This window comes from Castanea sativa, chromosome 10 (genome assembly GCF_040712315.1).
Source record: "Castanea sativa cultivar Marrone di Chiusa Pesio chromosome 10, ASM4071231v1".
Taxonomy (NCBI): Eukaryota; Viridiplantae; Streptophyta; class Magnoliopsida; order Fagales; family Fagaceae; genus Castanea; species Castanea sativa.
The window spans coordinates 1,730,802-1,751,033 of record NC_134022.1 but is presented as its reverse complement, the minus strand read 5'-3'; positions in this window follow the sequence as shown (position 1 = coordinate 1,751,033).

Here is a 20,232-nt window from a genome sequence, read left to right as displayed (position 1 = left end):
CTTAATAACATGGCAATGGGAAATCTCCATTAAAAAAAGAAATCAACTACATGGTAATATAATAATATAAACTTATAATATTATAAACCTATAGACGTAAAGAAATTGACAACCACAAAGTTATTTACTGTTTTTTTTAATGACATTGGCGGACAACTACAAAAGAAGATCAGTCAAAAGCAGTAAACTACTAAACTTGAAAAGTCTAGTTTAGCATGTTAATCTCGATTTCGAAGATCAAAGTCGGATCCAAAAGTTTGAAGGAGATGGTTAGATCTGAGATTTGGGGGAAGTAGTTGTGTATCGGTTTTTTTTTTTTTTTTTTTTTTTTTTTTTTTTTTTTTTTGAGTTTGAGTTTAAGTTTAAGTTTAAGTTTAAGTTTAAATTGGACTTGTTAGAGAGATAGAATTTTACTTTTTGTTAATAATATAAACTTATAATATTATAAACCTATAAATGTAAAGAAATTGACAATCACAAAGTTATTTACTGTTTTTTTTTAATGACATTGGTGGACAACTACAAAAGAAGATCAGTCAAAAGCAGTAAACTACTAAACTTGAAAAGTCTAGTTTAGCATGTTAATCCCGATTTCGAAGATCAAAGCCGAATCCAAAAGTTTGAAGGAGATGGTCAATCTGAGATTTGGGGAAAATAGTTGTGTATTGGGTTTTTTTTGAGTTTGAGTTTGAGTTTAAGTTTAAATTGGACTTGTTAAAAAGATAGAGTTTCACTCATTGTTAAGTTTGGACTAAACAAAAATAATTTTATTTAAATATTGTGCTGACGTGGAAAATTGTGAGAGTTTCAGAGACTTCCGTTATATATATATATATATATATATATATATATATATAAAGGGTCAAGATTATGTCATATTATTAATCCATAATCCTTAAAACCTAAAAATAAGGGAGCCAAACAATAGAAGAAGTCATTATTATCACTTTAAAATAATGGTATGTTTGGTTGGGATGATTTTAGGGATGATGGAAAAATGAGAGAGGAAAGTAGGAGAGAAAATGGTAAAGGGTCAAGATTATGTCATATTATTAATCCATAATCCTAAAAACCTAAAAATAAGGGAGCCAAACAATAGAAGAAGTCATTATTATCACTCTAAAATAATGGTATGTTTGGTTGGGATGATTTTAGGAATGATGGAAAAATAAGAGAAGAAAGTAGGAGAGAAAAGTAGGAGAGAAAATGGTTAGGAGGGGAGGGGGTAAAAAACTGGTGGGGCCTTGCTATTTTCTCTTTGGGCTAACCAAATCACAATATCTCCAAAATGGAGAGTGAACTTGTGTATATTGTGGGAAGACTATTTGGTCCTTGGCTTATGCTTCTTAATTCTTTGTTTGTTATTCCTTTATTTTTATTTTTTCCTTTGTTCTTCTTCGTTGCGTCTTCCTATCTTCACTTTTAACTCATTCTTTTATTTATTTATTTATTTTCACTTATATCCTGCTTCTTAGCTTATATCTTCTTTTTATCTTTCCCTTCGCTCCTGTTTCCTTTCTTCACTTCTATCCTTTTTTTTTTTTTTGGGAATTGAAGGTTATGTTTCAGATTTTTGAGATATGGTTATGGTTAGTTGATATTGGATAGTCATACTTATCTATTTATTCTTCTTCATTGTGTTTTTTTTTTTTTTTTTTTGACATTGTAATTTTTTGTGTTTATTATGAAATTTCATAATAAATTGTGTATTTATTTTATATACATTAAAGAAATTAAAGAAATTCCTTTTGATAGTTGTGGATGAGGGGACAAAAGTGAAAGGGATTGAAGGGTTCTCTTGAAACAAATTGGAGTTTTTAAAAGTGTAATACAATAACGTTTGTTTGCATGGAAGGAGAGAATGGAAGTGTGATGGTGTAATTTTTAAAAGTGCAATACAATAATGTTTGAATAAAAGGAGAGAATGGAAGTGTGATGTTATAAGAATTGTTTAGTTTTTAATGGTAATGCTTCTCCAAAAAGGAGATAATGAAAATATTTGTTTGTGGATTGTAATGAGTTTTTCTACCAAAAGGGATTTTCTTATTTATGCCTTTTAAAAATAAATCTTGGAGTTTTGGTTTCAAATAGGAGAAGGTATTTGGACATTTGCACAAAATAGTCACCTTACAAACTAATAAAAAAGTTCTTTTTTCATCCATATTTTTGTTTCTAAACTATTGAAGAAAAAAAAAAGCAATAAACAACTTCTTGTTTTATAAAGAGGGTTGACATTGCTCATTTCTTATTTATTTTCAATAGCTCATATATACTAAGACCTAAGTTTTATCCATTTGAGCTTCAACAGAAGCTAAGTCTAGAAGGAAATTATGAAGAACAAACTTTTAGTACAGTTTAGGAATCAACCATTTTCTCTGAGTTGATTAAACATCTTTTATTGCACAAAAAAGGCACCAAGCTAATTACAAAAGATCATCAAAATTGAGCCCTTGCCCATCTCTTTCCAAGGCTTGAGAAACTAGAGTCGGGGGCAAGAGATGAGATAGGAGATGAGGGAGGAGACCACCTAAGATCTTTCACATCTTGCTTAACTCCCCCCATGTCAAGGCTAGGGCTTATCTCTTTCCAAGGCTTGAGAAACTAGAGTTGGGGGATAGGAGATAGGGGAGGAGACCACCTAAGATCTTTCACATTTTGCTTAACACCACACATGTCAAGCCATGCATTTTTGTGTTTCATTAAATGGTGGCTAGATCTTTAAAACCAATTCAGGAACTGTGCTCGGTTCTTCCCCCAGTCTGGCCTTGTTTCTGAGCATCGAAATATGGTATGATAGAGGCAAACAATTGGAAATCATGCACCTCTCTCTTCTAACTTCTAAGTCCCAATTATTGGCCTCAGGTCTATGATGCTCTTGACCCACCTAGGCCCTAGCTATGCCCAAGTCGAAGACCTTGGATAAGTTTAATGGCCATGGAACCGAAAGCCAGGTCTAGGTACAGCCTAAGGGCATTGGAGAAACAAGTGATCAATTGGAAGGAAAGGGATTCATTAATAAAGGAGAGGGGGCTATATACCACTTAACATGCACTTTAGGATGTTATCGTCAAGATGCTCTCTATTATCCACCATGTATTATAAGTTGGTCTATGATTTTTTATTCATTTCATAAATCTTGATATTTCTTATTAGCAGAATTATATGCTTAGACACATTTTGCAACAAAATTGAGATCAACGCTTATATATACACAACATACTGCCAATAAGTTAGCATATTGCTAATGTTCTATTTTTCATCTATTGTGAAGAGGACGGAATTAAAGTGGACGGCCAGATTTTACTAGACCTACCATAGGCAAACTACACTAGGTACAGACGGAGAGGTGAAGCGACACGACAAGACGTATCGTAGGGGGATGGATCATCTGTGGAGAACGGATCACTTACAGTGGACGGATAATGGTGTGGACGGGTGCTAAGGTGGATGGTGGCAAAAACCACGTGGCACCCACATGGTTTATTTAGTCCTCAAGGAACCTCAAATAGAAATAACTTGGCTCTGTGTTTAACCCTAGGCAACAAAACCTCTATATGGAAAGGGTCTTTTAAAATACATGCATTTATGAGGATCTTTACTACAATAAAACATTCCTCTTCGCCAAGGAACCGATGTCGGTTCCTTACTATTATAAAAACCTGAAACCCTCAGAAACCAAGGTACACATAATTCACCTAGTTCTGGCACTCTAGAGTTGTGACAATTTTCTGACTTAACATTCAGAGGGTATTTGACCAGTACCACATTGGTACTTTCTTGAGGTCTTCTTTTTGGGTATTCTGCAAGTGTTGTTTTGAACACGTGAGGACTGTGTAGCTTACTGATGATTTCAGCATCATCAGTTGGCGCCATTTGTGAGAAACCCTAGGAAAGCCATACAATTGGTTCCCGGACAAAAAGTTGCATGGTGCTTACTCGCTCGATGGCAACCACCACCAACCACCAAGGAGACGAACCCTGTACCGCGGCCCTTGAGAGACAGGTCCAGACTCTCACCGCAGCTGTTGAATGCCTCACCAAGCAGAAACATGACTTAGAAGATTAGCTACGCCAAAGGGACGCCGAGCTCCAAAATCAAGAAGAGGAGCAGGAGGGCAATAGCCTTCCGCATGCTAACGGTAGACAAGATAGGGAAGGGCCAGAAGGTAGCAACGCTGTGAGTAGGTCGACGGCCACATATCTCGCCCCCCTAAAACTTGGTCACAGATATGCAGATGATGAGGGAATAAATGGACCTAATGATGAACGCCCTTAGGGGACGAATATCAAGTGATCTCGACAAACTGGTGCACCGGACGGATTCGCCTTTCATTGCGCCTGTTACTTCGTTCCCTTTCCTGCCAAAATTTCGTATGTCGCAAGTAGAAGCCTACGACGGGTCAAGGGATCCTTTGGACCACTTGGAGACCTTCAAGACCCTAATGCACTTGTAAGGCGTAGCGGATGAAATCATGAGCAGGGCTTTTCCCACTACATTGAGGGGACCTGTAAGAGTAGGCTGATGCCAAACTCCACTAGTACCTTTAAAGAGTTGAGCGCCAAGTTCGCCTCACACTTTATCCAGGGACACAGGTACAAGAAGTCGACTGCATGCCTGATGAATATTAAGCAACACGAAGATGAGACGCTAAGGTCTTACATCACCCTCTTCAATAAAGAGGCCCTCTCGATTGATGAAGCTGATGACAAGATACTTGTAGCTGCATTCACCAATGGGTTACGGAAGGGAAAGTTTCTGTTTTCCCTTTACAAGAACGACCTGGAGACCATGTCGAATGTACTTTATAGGGCTACCAAATACATGAACGCGGAAGATGCACTGCTCGCACGAGAGGAGAAGCTTAGGAAGAGAGAAAGACTAGAAGAAACACGACAAGAGAGGGGGCGAAAGGTCACAAGGATGGGCGACAGGCAGGAGGATAGACGCTCTAAGCCCCCCACGGGAAAATTCGCAAATGTCACCCCACTAAACATCCCCATCGATCAGGAGCTCATGCAGATCAAAGATGAAGGATCCTTGACATTCCTTAGCAAGTTGAAAGGTGACCCCAACAAGAGGTCCAAGGACAAATATTGCCGCTTCCATTAAGATCATGGCCACGATACGTCCGAATGCTACGATTTGAAATAGCAGATAGAAGCCCTGATCAGATAGGAAAAATTGCAGAGGTTCATAAGTAAAGGGAAGAAAGACCAGCCACAAGAGCAGGGCCTATGGAGGGAAAACGAGCGCCCTAAACCACCCATAGGGGAGATAAGGACGATTGTAGGGGGCACAACAATTTCCTGTTCAACTTGGAAGGTGCGCAAGACCTTCCTCCGGATGGTTCAGCATGTCCAGTTGACGGGTTTGGTCCCGAAGATGGCATAAATCGATAACACTGTAATTGGGTTCTTAGAAAAAGACACTCGACGATTCCATCATCCACATGATGACGCGCTTGTTGTGAGCATACAGATTGGGGATTGCAACACTCACAAGGTCTTGGTAGACAACGGGAGCTCCGCCGATATACTACACTACTCGGCTTTCTGGCAGATGACGATTGGGAGAGAACGGTTGGTCCTAACTAACGCACCTCTCGTTGGATTCGGAGGAACAAAAGTGTACCCACTCGGTCACATTATCCGTAACCGTCAGTGATTATCCTCATCAGATCACTAGGGACATTACATTTCTGGTTGTGGACTGTTCATCCGCACACAACGCCATCCTGGGCCTCCCAACCCTTAATTCCTAGAAAGCCGTAATATCCACTTACCACCTAATGATGAAGTTCCCCATCGAGTACGGGGTAGAAGAAGTGCGAGGAAATCAGGTAGTGGCACACGAATGTTACATCGTTATGCTGGAAATGGACAACCATTTATCAACAATGTGCATTGGAAAACAACGAACGGTAGCATAGCCAGTAGAGAGGCTGGAAGAAGTGCTCCTTGACGACTCAAAACCCGAGTGGATGACAAAAATAGGTACTCTTGCTAGCTCGCTAGTTCGTCAGTCCCTAGTATCATTCCTAAGGAAGAATCAAGACATCTTCACCTGGAGCCACAAAGATGTGCCCGGGATTGATCCTTCGGTTATAGTCCACAAGCTGAACGTATCGCCCTCTTTCCCTCCCATCTGCCAGAAGAAGCGGGTGTTCACTTAGGAACGGGACCAGGCCATAACAGAGGAGGTTCGCAACTTGCGAGAGGCCAAATTTATACGAGAAGTATACTATTTCGACTGGCTGGCCAACGTTCTGATGGTCAAAAAAGCCAATGAAAGGTGGAGAATGTGAGTGGATTTCACGAACTTAAACAGGGCATGCCCCAAGGACAGCTACCCACTCCCCCGGATTGACGTCTTGGTGGATTCAACAGCTGGACACCAGTTGCTGAGTTTCATGGACGCATTTTCTAGGTACAACCAGATCAAGCTGGACGAAGTAGACCAGGAGAAGACTTCTTTCGTCACGAGCTAGGGTCTCTTCTACTACAAGGTGATGCCATTCGGCCTCAAGAACGTAGAAGCGATGTATCAAAGGCTTATGAATAAGATGTTTGAGCATTAGATCGGAAGGAATGTCCAAGTATACGTGAACGATATGTTGATAAAAAGTGTACGGGAGGAAGATCACCTGGACAACCTCAAGGAGACTTTCGAAACCCTTAGACACTATAAGATGAAGCTGAATCCAAACAAGTTCGCGTTTGAAGTAACGATAGGGAAGTTCATGGGGTTCATGGTATCCTAGAGGGGTGTCGAAGTCAACCCAGACAAGATATGGGCCACCATGGAGTTGGCTCCTCCAAAAAGCACCAAGGAGGTACAAAGTTTGAATGGTAAGATTGCTGCATTGAACAGATTCGTTTCGAGAGCAACGGATAAGTGTCTTCCCTTCTTCTGCACATTGAAAAAGGCCTTTGAATGGACGGATGAGTGCCAACACGCATTCGAGGATCTGAAGGCATACATTTCTTCCTTACCTTTACTAAGCCCTACCAAACCAAAAGAGGAGTTGTACCTCTACTTAGTTGTCTCTGCAGCCACTGTCAGTACACCCTTAGTCAGGGAAGAAGACGGGGTCCAAAAACCCGTATACTTCATGAGCTAAGCACTTCAAGGTGCAGAAGAGAGATATCCACCTATGGAAAAGCTCGCCTTCGCGTTGGTAACTACAACACGTATGCTCAAGCCATACTTCCAAGCTCACACTATAGTTGTCTTGACAAAAAAATCCCATGCAGAGAGCAATGAGCAGTCCAAAGGCGGCTGGACGGATGGCGTTATGGGCGATTGAGCTGAGTGAATTTGACATATAGTATCGCTCGCATACAGCCATAAAAGGTTAGGTTATTGCCGATTTCATTGCAAAATTCACCCACAAGGATGGCCAGGGGGTAAGAGGGAATCCTCATGGATGGTCCATTCCGATGGATTGTCAAATAAACATGCAGGTGGAGCCGGTGTAGTACTCCGCAGCCTAGAAGGAGACGAGGTCGAGTGCATGATCCGACTCAACTTCCCCACAACAAACAACGAGGCCGAGTACGAAGCTCTAATAGTAGGACTGGATCTCACACAAGCAGCAGAAGCCACGGATGTGATTGTGCATTGCGACTCCCAAGTGGTCACCATTCAAATTAACGACGGTTATGAGTATAGAGGAGAACAGATGAAGGAGTACCTCGAACAAGTCAAGAATTGGATGCATAACCTCAATACCAAATTCGTTCAAATCCCAAGGGAGGAGAAAGAGCAAGTCAACTGTCTTGCCAATGTGGCATCAGCAGAGCACATGTCTTTTCCCAGTCAAGTACTTTTCTTTATTCAGGACTCACCTATGATAAACACGATCAGTGTGCAAGAGATAGGTACCGAGAATAACAAGACGACATCAATTACCTCCTACCTGAAGGATGTTGTGTTGCCTGACGATAAGGACGCTGCAAGGAAGTTGAAGGTCTACGCTGCATGATTCGTACTAATCAAAGATATCTTATACAAAAGAGGTTTCTCCCACTTATACCTAAGGTGCCTTATCCTTGAGGAAGCAAACTATGTCATGAGAGAAGTCCACGAAGGAGTATGCGGGAACCTTTCAAGATCGCGATCCTTAGTTCACAAGCTGATTAGGGCCAGATACTATTGGCCCACCATGTAGAAGGATGCCTAGGTGTACGTCAGAACTTGCGACAAATGTCAGAGGTTTGGTAACCTCCTCAGGCAACCAACGGAGGAACTCACCCCAATGACGGCCTCGTGGCCTTTCGCTCAGTGGGGGTTGGATATCATGAGACTATTTCCTACCACGGTCCGGCAACTGAAATTCCTACTAGTCAGTATAGACTACTTCACCAAATAGGTAGAGGCCGAAGCCCTGACTACCATCACGGAGAAAAATGTACGCAGCTTTGTATGGAGGAACATCATTTGTAGGTATGGTATACCTAGAGTCCTAGTCTCAGATAATGGGAAACAGTTCGATAACGAAGCATTTATAAACTTTTGCTTATAGCTTGGTATCAAGAACCACTATTCATCACCCGCACACCCCTAGGCCAACAGATAGGTGGAAGTCACGAACCGATCCTTGCTTAAAATCATCAAGACTCAACTCGAGGAGGCAAAGGGTATCTGACCAGAAGAATTTCCAAGCGTACTATGGGCATACAGAATGACGACAAGGACATCTATAGGAGAGACATTGTTTCGGCTTACATATGGAAGTGAGGCAGTCATCCCGGTTGAGGTAGGACTCACAAGCTACAGAGTAGCAAACCATGACGAGGAAAGGAATGACGAGACAATGCGCTTGCAGCTTGATATAGTGGACGAGGTTAAAGCGACGGCTAAACAAAGGTTAGCACGATACCAAAACCTCATGGCCAGGCACTACAACTCTCGAGCAAAGCACGAGGACTTCCAAGTAGGTACCTCGCCTTGAGAAAAGTAACAAGCGCCAGCAAAGACCCCTCTCAAAGGAAGTTAGGACCTTATTGGGAAAGATCGTACAGAATCGCATCATGGCATAGGAAGTGTACCTACCACCTTAAGACAATGGACGGAAAAAAGTTACATCACCTATGGAACGTGGAGCACTTGAAGAAGTACTACCAATAGACAAAGATCACAAGTAACGACACTCCTCATTCTCTAGTTTATTTTTATTTTAGTTTTTACTATTTACAGTACTTTAAGTGGCCCAAAGGGTAATTTTCTTATTTTCGAAAGGACAATTTTTACTTGCATATTTATCACAATAAGAGGAGTTATTCAAAAAATGTTGTATGTGTGTTTATAGAATTATTTGTCAAAGTCCATAAAGTGGATGAATCATCTTAAAAGGATGAACTTCATTTACTAAGTCCACCATAGTGGACGAGTTCATCCAAAAGAGATAAGCTATATTTGTCCATCCATAAAGTGGACGAGTTCATCCGAAAAAGATGGGCTATATTTTTCCATTCATAAGTGGACAGATCATCCTAAAAGGATGAGCTTCATTCACTAAGCCCACAAAAGTGGACGGGTTCATTGGACTACAATAATCATGTCCAAGAGATGGACGAACCATCCCCAAAAGGACGAATTCAATTATCAAGTCCACAAATTGGATGGGCTCACCCTAGAGTCACCATGAGTCCAAGTGGACAGGGTCATCCTAGAGGGATGAATTGTACTCATTATACCCACAAAGTAAAGGGGCTCGTCCTAACAAAATGACCTGTTTTAAACCCACGAAGTGGACGGGTCCGTATTAGATGAGTGACTTATATTAGTTGGATCATCAAAGTTGACGGAAGAGTTGATCTGTAGATGGAGCCCAGAATGGACAGATGCATTACATAGTCATGCAATAAAATATTCAGTCAAAATATTCTAAAGGCTTGTATGGGGAAATGTCTACACAAAAGCCTACAAAATGATAGGCAACGGTTAAAATTAACAAAAACACTGTTCTCTAAGGCGATGGTACCCCTAAACACGAAAAACAAGTTAAATTAAAATATATATAATAAAACAAAAAAGGCTACTGCTAGGCAACGGTGGTCTCTTCCTCCCTTTCCTCAAGTGGCTGCGCAACTTCGGGTTGACGGGTGCTATCCTCAACAGACTTTTTCTTATCAGCTTTTTGGATCTCTCACTTTGAAGGTCGGGATTGTGGTCATCACCAAAAAGCTCGTCCGTTCCTTCAGTGTCGACAGGACAGGTTGGAGTTTGGCTTTTAGGGTCTATGGTGATATGAGAAAGGTTCAATTTTGGGAAAGAAGCCTTGATTAACGAAGGCAGTTATTGAAATTATCAGCAAAGAAGGTGCCCAGTCACTCAGAAGAGTGTTGGAATCACTGTACTCTTGTATTGCGTCCACCTTTGCCTGATGGAGACTATCCTCCTTATCTTCAAGAACCTTTTGCAGCACTTCAACTTGATTTTCTAACTCACCCCGAAGCTGCTTTGACGCCTTAAGCTTTTCGTCTTGGATCACCTTCCAAGCCTTCAGCTCCGTCAGCTTCGCTTCCATCGCTTTTGCTTTCGCCCGGACACGTTCCAACGCCGTCTTATGAGACAGGCAACGCTCCATCAACCCTTTCATCATCAGAACACCTTGCAGCCACCACAAACTAAGGTGAGAAAAGTAATGATTAAACACAACGGAAAAATATTAGGACAGATACAAACCTGTGTAAGATTAAACAGACTCGTCTCCCCCATAGCTTTTGTGGCATGGTTGCCCAAGTCCTCACAATCCTCATTGTTAATAATGGATTTAATCTGCTTAAAGGCATATTAAGAATCCTCGCGAAGGAGGACGGGCGGTTTCTTCTTAATGGGATCTTGGCTAACCATTAAGCCCTTGCCCTTCCCCGGACCAAGCTTGAGGGGCAACTTAAAGGTAGAAGTTTCGCTAGTAGCTGGCCTTGTCACCGCCTTAGGCTTTTTAGCTTGACGGTCCAGTTTCTCGGACAGTTTCCTTTTGGTGGACGGGTGAGCCAGGCCCATCTTAGGAGGAAGGCTCATCTCCAGTTTCTTCTTGGCAGCAGCTTGTTGCTTGATGTAGGCTCTTCTCTTGCTATCTTCCATTTCTGCATAAAAGTGGATAGGCAAGAACTGGAGGGGCTGCTAAAACACATAAAGACATATATTGGGCGTCGGACTCATGTTGGCAAACTTATGCGTCGTAGCGATGGGCAGCAGCTGTGGGTTCAGGATCGTCGCAGTACAAGTGGAGAGTGTCTAAAGTGACTAACTTAGCCCAAGTCCTCTTCGACAGCTTGGTGGTCCTAAAGATTTTTAAAAAAAAACTCCACTGCTTAAAGGGTAACTTCTGAACGGTCCCGAGCTACAAAAGGAGACGGTTAGAATGATTAAACCAAATTAAAGAAATTGACCCTAAGACGGACGGACACCTACCAGACGGAGGCATTATGCCCCAGGTCTTGTCCATAGGCGTACACTTCTAGTTTTCGGGGCGACACATCCAATCGTCCCCCTAAATGAAAAAATATTGACTCTTCCAGTTTCTGTTAGAGTATGGGGTCTCGCATATTAACCTAAGCAACGAACTCCTTGGCAGGAAACTATACATACCCCTGAATTGGGTAATCTCGGACGGACGATAGCAATGGAAGAACTCCTCCGCTGTCAACTGGCGCGCCCCGTCAACCATAACCTCATACAGGACTTTTACACCTAGGAAGACCCTCCAGGCGTTCGAGGAAACCTGGGTGATAGCCAGTCCTAAGTATTGAAGAAGACGACGATGAAGAGCGCTCAAAGGGAACCGAAGTCCTGCTTTCAGCATCTGTTCATACACCCCGACATCTTCAAGGCCCCTATAGTAACATTTTTCAGACTTAAGGGGTAGACAGATGGGTATGTGGACATGTATCTAATACTTCTCCCTAAGTGTATTGAAGTGTGTTTGTTTGATGGAAGAAATGAAGTTATTGTCCACAAGGGGAGTATGATAAATTCCCTAAGTCTGTTAATACCTATGACGGATTGGATAGGAGGGTTGACATCGTCTAGATCGTCGTTTAAATCACCCTCTGACTCGTCCTCACCTTGCTCCTCATCCTCCTTTGTAAAAGGTGAGTTAGCTGATGGAATCCTTTCATCGCTGGAGGTACTGGGGTCTCCCTGACCTAACGGAAACACCTCATCGTAGCCTGCTCCTTCGCGGACACACAATTGTTCATTCGACGCCTCACTAGTAAAAAACCCTAAGACTTTATAGGTTTACACAAACGATGGACAGACGAAATAGAATGGCAAAAAGAAAAAACTTTGCATAAAAGAAAGAATACTTACATCTTAATGGCGTAACAAGGCGATTGGAAGAATGTAGAGGATGGTGGCACCAGATTGACGGATAAAGAGATGAAGAAAGTGGACGGTAGCGCTCTGCTCAACAAAAAGGTTGCGAAATGTAAAAATGAAATGGACGAGCAGCATATATATAGGGGGAACGGCACGAAAGACGAAGGGATGCTTAGATCCAAGTAGTCAACCACTCAAAGTTTGCCACGTGCCCTACTGCATTAATGGCCCTAGGCTAGCCTGTCAATCAAAACGCGTTTCTCAAGGTTAAGGTCAGATCGTCACTCCATGGATCCGTGCAAAAGAGAGGCGAGGGGTCCATGGAGTGAGGAGGCAACTGAAGAGGATGGAATTAAATTAGATGACCAGATTTTACAAGACCTACCATAGGCAAACTACACTAGGTACGAACGGAAAGGTGAAGCGACACGACAAGACGTATCATAGGGGGACAAATGATTTGTGGAGAACGGATCACTTATAGTGGACAGATAATGGTGTGGACGGGTGCTAAGGTGGACGGTGGTAAAAGCCACGTGGCACCCACATGGTTTATTTAGTCCTCAAGGAACCTCAAATAGAAATAACTTGTGCTCCACATTTAACCCTAGGCAACAGAACCTCTATATGGAAAGGGTCCCTTAAAATACGCGCATTTATGAGGATCTTCTCTACTGGGAAACATTTCTCTTCGCTAAGGAACCGAGGTCGGTTCCTCGCTATTATAAAAACCCGAAACCCTCAGAAACCAAAGTACGCATGATTCACCCAGCTTTGGCACTCTAGAGTTGTGACAATTTTCTGACTTAACTTTCGGAGGGTATTTGACCGGTACCACACCGGTACTCTCTTGAGGTCTTCTTTTTAGGTATTGTGCAGGTGTTGTTTTGAGCACGTGAGGACTGTGTAGCTTACTGACGATTGCCAACATCATCATATTGCATGTTGGTTTGTAAGAAAATTGTGTTTGTGTACGAATATAAGTGTCCATTAATTATTTAAAAAAGAAGAAGAAGAAGTTTCTATTAATTCATCCAAAAAAAAAAAAGATTTTGTATTAAATTTATAAGTATTTATATAAAACATTTCCAAAATTTGATTAAGATATATAACCATTGAGATATTTAAAAGCAAAATTGAAACTCCTAATTCATAAATCTGACCTAACTGAAGGAAGGTGAAGTAATGTTACAAACACAATAATTTTTACTTTGCTTTCTTTTTATGGATAATTTTATAATTGGGGAGGAGGAGACCCGTTGCCCGGTTTCGTCAACTTGGTGGTTTTAGGTCAGGTCTGAACAACCCTGATTTAAGGTTTTTCAAATGAAACTAATCTTTTGCTTATTGATGATCATATTGATTGAATAAAGCATATACAGAGAACAATGTATTGGTCTTAGCAACATAAATCATAAATCTTTGTTTATAGTGTAGCTAGTGGTGTAGTCTTTGCATTCAAGCTTGTTGATTGAAACTTTTATCCATAAAAAAAAGGGACATAAATATGAATATTTTTGTTTTGTTATTTGGAAAAAAAACATATATCAATGAGTAAGCATGGATAACAAAGACTCAACATTCCACTCGTATGGATTTTATAATTTATGTGATTACTACTTCCTTATTATGCAAGGTTAGGCTAATTTAAAAAAATTAATTAATATTTTCCGGTGTTTCAACGGGAAATGTTTAGGTTCACATCTCATTCCCCAATTTTATTTTTCTTGGTGATTTAATTTTAGTTCACGTTATTTTATTGACACAATATAATCTTACTACATTTTCATAACAAGTTGAGATGTCAATTCACTATAAGTTAAAATAAAATGAAATAAAATTATACCGGACCTAACACAATCAAACTTAGGGCTGTCCACGGGTTTGTTCGGATCAAGTTTGTGCCCAACCCGTAATCGACCCAATTAGATTGGGTGGAGAAGTTCCAGACCCGCCGCCGACCGCGAAAAGCCACCAATCGAGTCGGATCGAACTCAGGTGGGCGGCGGTCGCCTTCGATTTCGACCAAAATACAAAGATCAAACACTGAGTTTGATTCTTGAAGAGCAAAATCAACAAATCTACAAACCCAAAGAGAAGATCTACAAACCCAAAGAACGTAACCACAAATCCAAAGAACAAAAACAACAATAGACAGCAATTCCACAGCTAATCGAACCTAAGAGATGAAATAGAAAGATCGAATTTGAGAAATGGAGGCGAAGATGAGTTGGGGACATTGCAGACAAAGAGCAAAGATCGATGATGGAGAGGCAGAGATCAACGACGAGCAGGATCAGCGAAGGGTAGACATCGGCGAAGAGCGGAGATCGTGAGACTAAGAGGAGAGAGTGAGAGTAAGAATTGAGAGTGAGAGTAAGAATTGAGAGTGAGACAGTAACTTATGAAAAACCTTTAAACCCATTTATATGGCGGTCAGGTCGGGTGGCTCGGGTATTGGAGGAAGAGACCCGCACCCGATCTGCCAAAATCGGTTTTGGAAAGTGAGGACCCATTGCCGACCGCTGGAGTAGTCGGATCGGGCGACGAACGGTTCGAGTCCGGTCGGTTTGGCTGGGTGGGTCGGATCTGTAGGTTGTTTGGACAGCCTTAATCAAACTAAGAGTGTTGACTTTCTCAACAAAAAAAAAAAACTGAGTGTTGTGAAAAATATTGTGAGAGGCTAACTACAACTTACCCATCTGTGATTTGATCGAAATTTAAGTTGTCTACCAGTGGTTTGAAATTTGGTACTTTACCCACTTGAGGACAAGTTAGCTCAGTTAGGGTCCGTAACCCACCTTTGTTAAAAATAGGGTTAAATATGTAATTTTTCTTCCTTTAATGTCTCTCTCCTACCAAAACATTAAAAAAAATATATCAAAAAATGAGGGTTTTGTAAAAATTAAGAACAAACATTAGCTATATCTCATTTCCATCTTCTCCCCCCACAAGCTTTTTATATCTAAACATTTCAATCCAGCCTTTTCTCAGATGCACAACAAACACAAACAAACCCTATAGAATACTCACCCAAACCCTCCATTAACAAACCTCAAAAACCAATCCTAATACAAACTTCAACCTCATTTTCCTATTGAAATTACGTAGCAGCAAAGAATCACAAGGTTTCACTTTTAGCAAAGGAGTTTGAGCAATGAGATCAAAGAAAGGGAGAAAGGTGGCTTCAAATGAAGATTGCTTTTATTAAGCCAAACCAAAAGCCCAATCCAAGAAAGCAATCCCAAAATCCAAGCCCTCCATGAGCCACCCCCTCTCTCCTCCAATATGCTAATGTGCACAACCACCACCAAAACCCAAGTATGATTTTTGTTTTTTTTTTTTGGGTTTGATTTAAGCTTTAAACACAACGGCTTCATTGGTTGCAAGAAATGGATGAAGGAATTTGTTTTTGCTAAATCTGATGATTCTTCATGAAAGCTTCTATATAGAGAGAGAAGCTTCTATGGTGGCTGTAATGTTTGTTCTTAATTGTTTTTCAAAACCCTAACTTTTTTATTTTACTTTCTCTTTTTTCTTCTTCTATTTTTTATGTTTTGGAAGGAGAGAGATATAAAAAGAAAGTAAAATTACATATTTAGTCCAATTTTGAACAAATGTGGATTACAAAACCTTAACTGAGCTAACATCAAGTGGGTAAAGCACCAAATTTCAAAGGTAACTTAAATTTTGCTGTGTCCCTTGATTTTCTCTTTGCTCATATCATACATATGATAAGTTCTTTTAAGGTTTATTATTGGACTATGGATTTATCAAGTTTTTGACAAAGTTTTCCTTTAATTTCCTATAACCTATTACATGGCGACTCATAAAGCCATAAATAATTTTTTTATTTAAACTAGTCACATGACTCATTTAATAGATCATATAATTAAAAGTATATGTGAATAATTTTATCAATTGTCATGTAATGAGTTTGAGAAATTTTCCTCTAAACCGGTTTGGTAAATTTATTCATAAAATTTTAGAGTATAGCATATACGTGTTTTCTTTTGTCTTATTACTATTATTTTTAGTTTGTGTTGGATTATTGGACAAATGAGCTTACTTAATTATAAAATGCTAAACTTTAGTATATATGTAGTTTCCAACTCTAATCTTTTATTATTATTATTTTTTTTTTGGTATCGAAAGAAATTAAGAGAGTATGTTATAGTATATATATTATAATATTTCATATTCTAATATTTTATCTTTTTTTTTTTTTTCTAATCAAATATTTTTTCCCCTCTTATTTGTATTGACATTGGAAAAAACAAGAAAACAGTATTTTTTAATTGATGTTTGACCCAACTCAATCATGCAAAACTCCATCTACTTTTCTATTACAGCTTCGTGAGAAAGGGTATGAGTTCTGTCCAGTGTCTTGTGACACTAGATTCACTATGATCATGATATGTGTCTAAAAATAAATACGTGTTATGATCCTAGTAGGTCTAATATACTAGAGAGACTAGACAGCAACTGCGCCAATAGAAAACCATTGTTCTCTGTGTCTTTTTCAAATTTTTGTCGTCTTTCATTGGTAATTGTTTAATATTTATTGATACTTGTGGAAAACAACGAAGTTGAAACACATCTTCCTCCACGGGTCCACTCACCTTACTTTCTTCTTCTAACTCATTTTCCACCTTTTTGACAACGAATAACACGGGCCCATCTTTTGCAATCAAAAGACGAAAAAGACAAAAGCATTGGCCTACTTTTGTTTTTGTTTCCAAAGTAAATTAATGAATATTCATATTTTGCAACAAGATGCTATTTAGCAACTATATCAGCTCTTGTAAAGTTTTATAAAATACAAAAATAACTTATTTCACATATTTTAACAAAAAAAAATACCCACATCAATAAATATAAAATTATACATAAATACACGAGTACTATAGTAATTGTGCATATATGTACAATTACTGTAACTCTTCTATACATTATTTTAGTATTATTTCTCTCCCCTCACATTCTCTCTTCCCCTGACTCTCTCTCTCTCCCCAACTTATAAAAATATTATTTATATAAAATATAGTGTATAATAGATGGACTGATGTGAGTATTTTGTAAAAATGATGGTGTAAAATAAAAAAAGTAAGTTTTTTGTGTAAAATATAATAAATCTTTAAAAAAAGCTGATGCGATTGCTCTGATCGAATGACCAATACTTGTAATAGTACTCCTTAATTAATATATAAATCTTTTGTCTTATAAAAAAAAGTCTAATTATTATATTTTAAGGTAAAAGTTAACAAAAATGACCTTACAGCATTCATATTAGCCTTTTCACTTTTTATTTTTTATTTATTTTTATCTACATTAACTTTAAAAGTTCTACATTTTCTAGTTTAGCTATCTTATTTATTTTTGTTAAAGCTATGGTTTTTCACATAACATTTATGTTGGCTTTATTCTATGACAAAAAGTGTTGTAATTGTATTAATTTATTTCCTTGTATTTTGTGGGATTTTATTTGTAATGATTTTAATATTTAGTTGGTGGAGATTACTCAAGATAGTTGATCTCGCGACTTGCTCGCGATGGAAGCTGAATAGTCTTTTGCCAAATTGTATTTCACAAGTCATTTCGCGACTTGACCAAGTCGCGAGTGACCCTCAAAGCTTTCTGTCTGGATGAATTTAAGTGTGACTCTTATACCCTTAATTCATACTATATAGACCCTCATTACCCACAAAAGTGAAAGGAGACTATTCTGAAAAAAACCCTTGAAAGTTTTTTACAACACCCAACTTGTTAGAGAGAGTTACACATCCTCAAGAGATAAATCATTGTAGTCTCTTCTCCTCCCCTCTCCCATTGTTATACCTTGAGAGGAGGTTTGTACCCAAACACAACCCACACCTATTCAGAGTGAAGAGAGTGTTTTAGAACTTGGGAAGCATTGAGTATTTGCCAAAATAAGCTTGTGAGGCTTGGTAGATGCAATCGGACTGTATTGCTCGATTTGGGAAACTAGTGAAAACAAGATTTCGAGAAGTCTGTTGATAGCTAGAGTTTGGAGGGCGCAAGTACTTTTGGATTAGGCTTGAAGGGTCTTTTTGTTATTATTGTACTCCAACTTATTCACTAGTAGATCATTTTGGCTTGGAAGGCCGTGGAGAGGTTTTCATGTCGAGTTCTTCGGTTTTCCTCTTTGATAACACGTCTCGGTATTATCTTGTATTTGTATCTCTCTTCCTTATTCTTTGTACTTTACATTTATTGCTTATTATTTATGTTTATGCACTAGAGAGTAGTTCCGGTTTATTTCGTTTCATTTACCTTTATTTAGCCGTAAGCTTTAAAAGTGGGGGTCTAAACAAGCTATAGTGTTTTACACTATTTGAGTTTTCAATTTTCAACAAATACATCAACTTCAATACTATATCACTATTCCAAATGAATATTATTTCATTTTATTTCCTTTTCATTATTTATTCACACCCTAATTCCAGTTTCCCCAATTTTAGACCTCTTGATTAAGCAAAACCCTAATGCAAAGTTCCACACACAAATCCAAATTAACGAAAATTCACATGAGCAAATCAAACACAAACCTAGATCATTGAAAACACCCATAAGCAAACACCAGATGTAACCCTAATCAAATACAACCTAGAACAAACACAAACCTAGCCTAGTTTGCAATCTCAAAGATTTGCTATTGCTACTATTAACTTGACAAAAACCCATCTACCATCATCACACAACGGCACAACCAAAAACTCAACTCGCCTCACAAATCTAGCACCTAGCCAAAAACCCAAATCACACCCTCTTCATTGTCGGCCACCAACAAAACCCACACCCCCGTTGTAGCCAACCAATTAGATTGTGACCCATAAATTAGATCAAAATTGTTGGAATCATTGTGATAAGCTATCGGTAGAGGAAAAAGCTCGTCCACAACTGTCATGAGGGGAGCAAGAGTATCATGTTTCAAATCCATCCATGGAGGCCTGATTAGAAGGAAGAGAGAAAGAGAGAAAAGAGTATTTGGTCTAATGGTTGGAAACAAAGACAGTGGCAGAGATGGAGAGAGATAAATATAAAATTTGTGAAAATTGGGCTGGTGAGCGATAGTGTCTCGATACTAGAAGCAAGGTCATTGTACATTTGAAACATTGTGGGACAAATTATTTAGGCTGATAAACAAGAGTTTTGAAGGGCTTTAGCTATATTTTAGTTGAAAAACTAGTTTGGTGAGACTGATACTAATACTCTTAGAGCATTAATTTAGGAAGTATTTATAGAAACTTTTTATGGAAAATTTAAAAAGTAGAGCAAACTATATATTTGGTCCCTAACCTTTCAGTACCGCGCTAATTTAGTTATTGCCATTATCTTTTAGTTGGAAGTTACTGATGTGGCTAACGATCACAATGAAAAATGAGTTTCCGTTGATGTGGTAATAAACTAATTTTTTATTTTGGCCATTAGTCACGTTAGCAATTTCCATCAAAGAGAGAAAGATAAAGACTAAATTGACATAATACTGAAAGGATATGGACCAATTTGACATAATTGAAAGGTTAGAGACCAAATTGAAATATGGTATAAAGGATAGAGACCAAATATATAGCTTACCCAAAAAGTAATTGATTTTTTGGGACATTTTTTTTATATTTCCCATGGTAATGATATCAAAACTTCTATAAAATTGTCTATTAACAAATGTTCTAAATACACCCGTTAATTGAATTCATATTTTAACCCATATATAGAAAAATAATCTAACCAATTTAAAAGTTTCAAATCAGTTAGGAATGCTCAAACTAAAAAAAATTATATGGTTTTGTTACTTTTAAACAAAATTCTTAACATTTAAAATTATATCAATTTTAACCATCAATAAAATCCAAAAGCCAAACCTCCAAATTAAATATAAA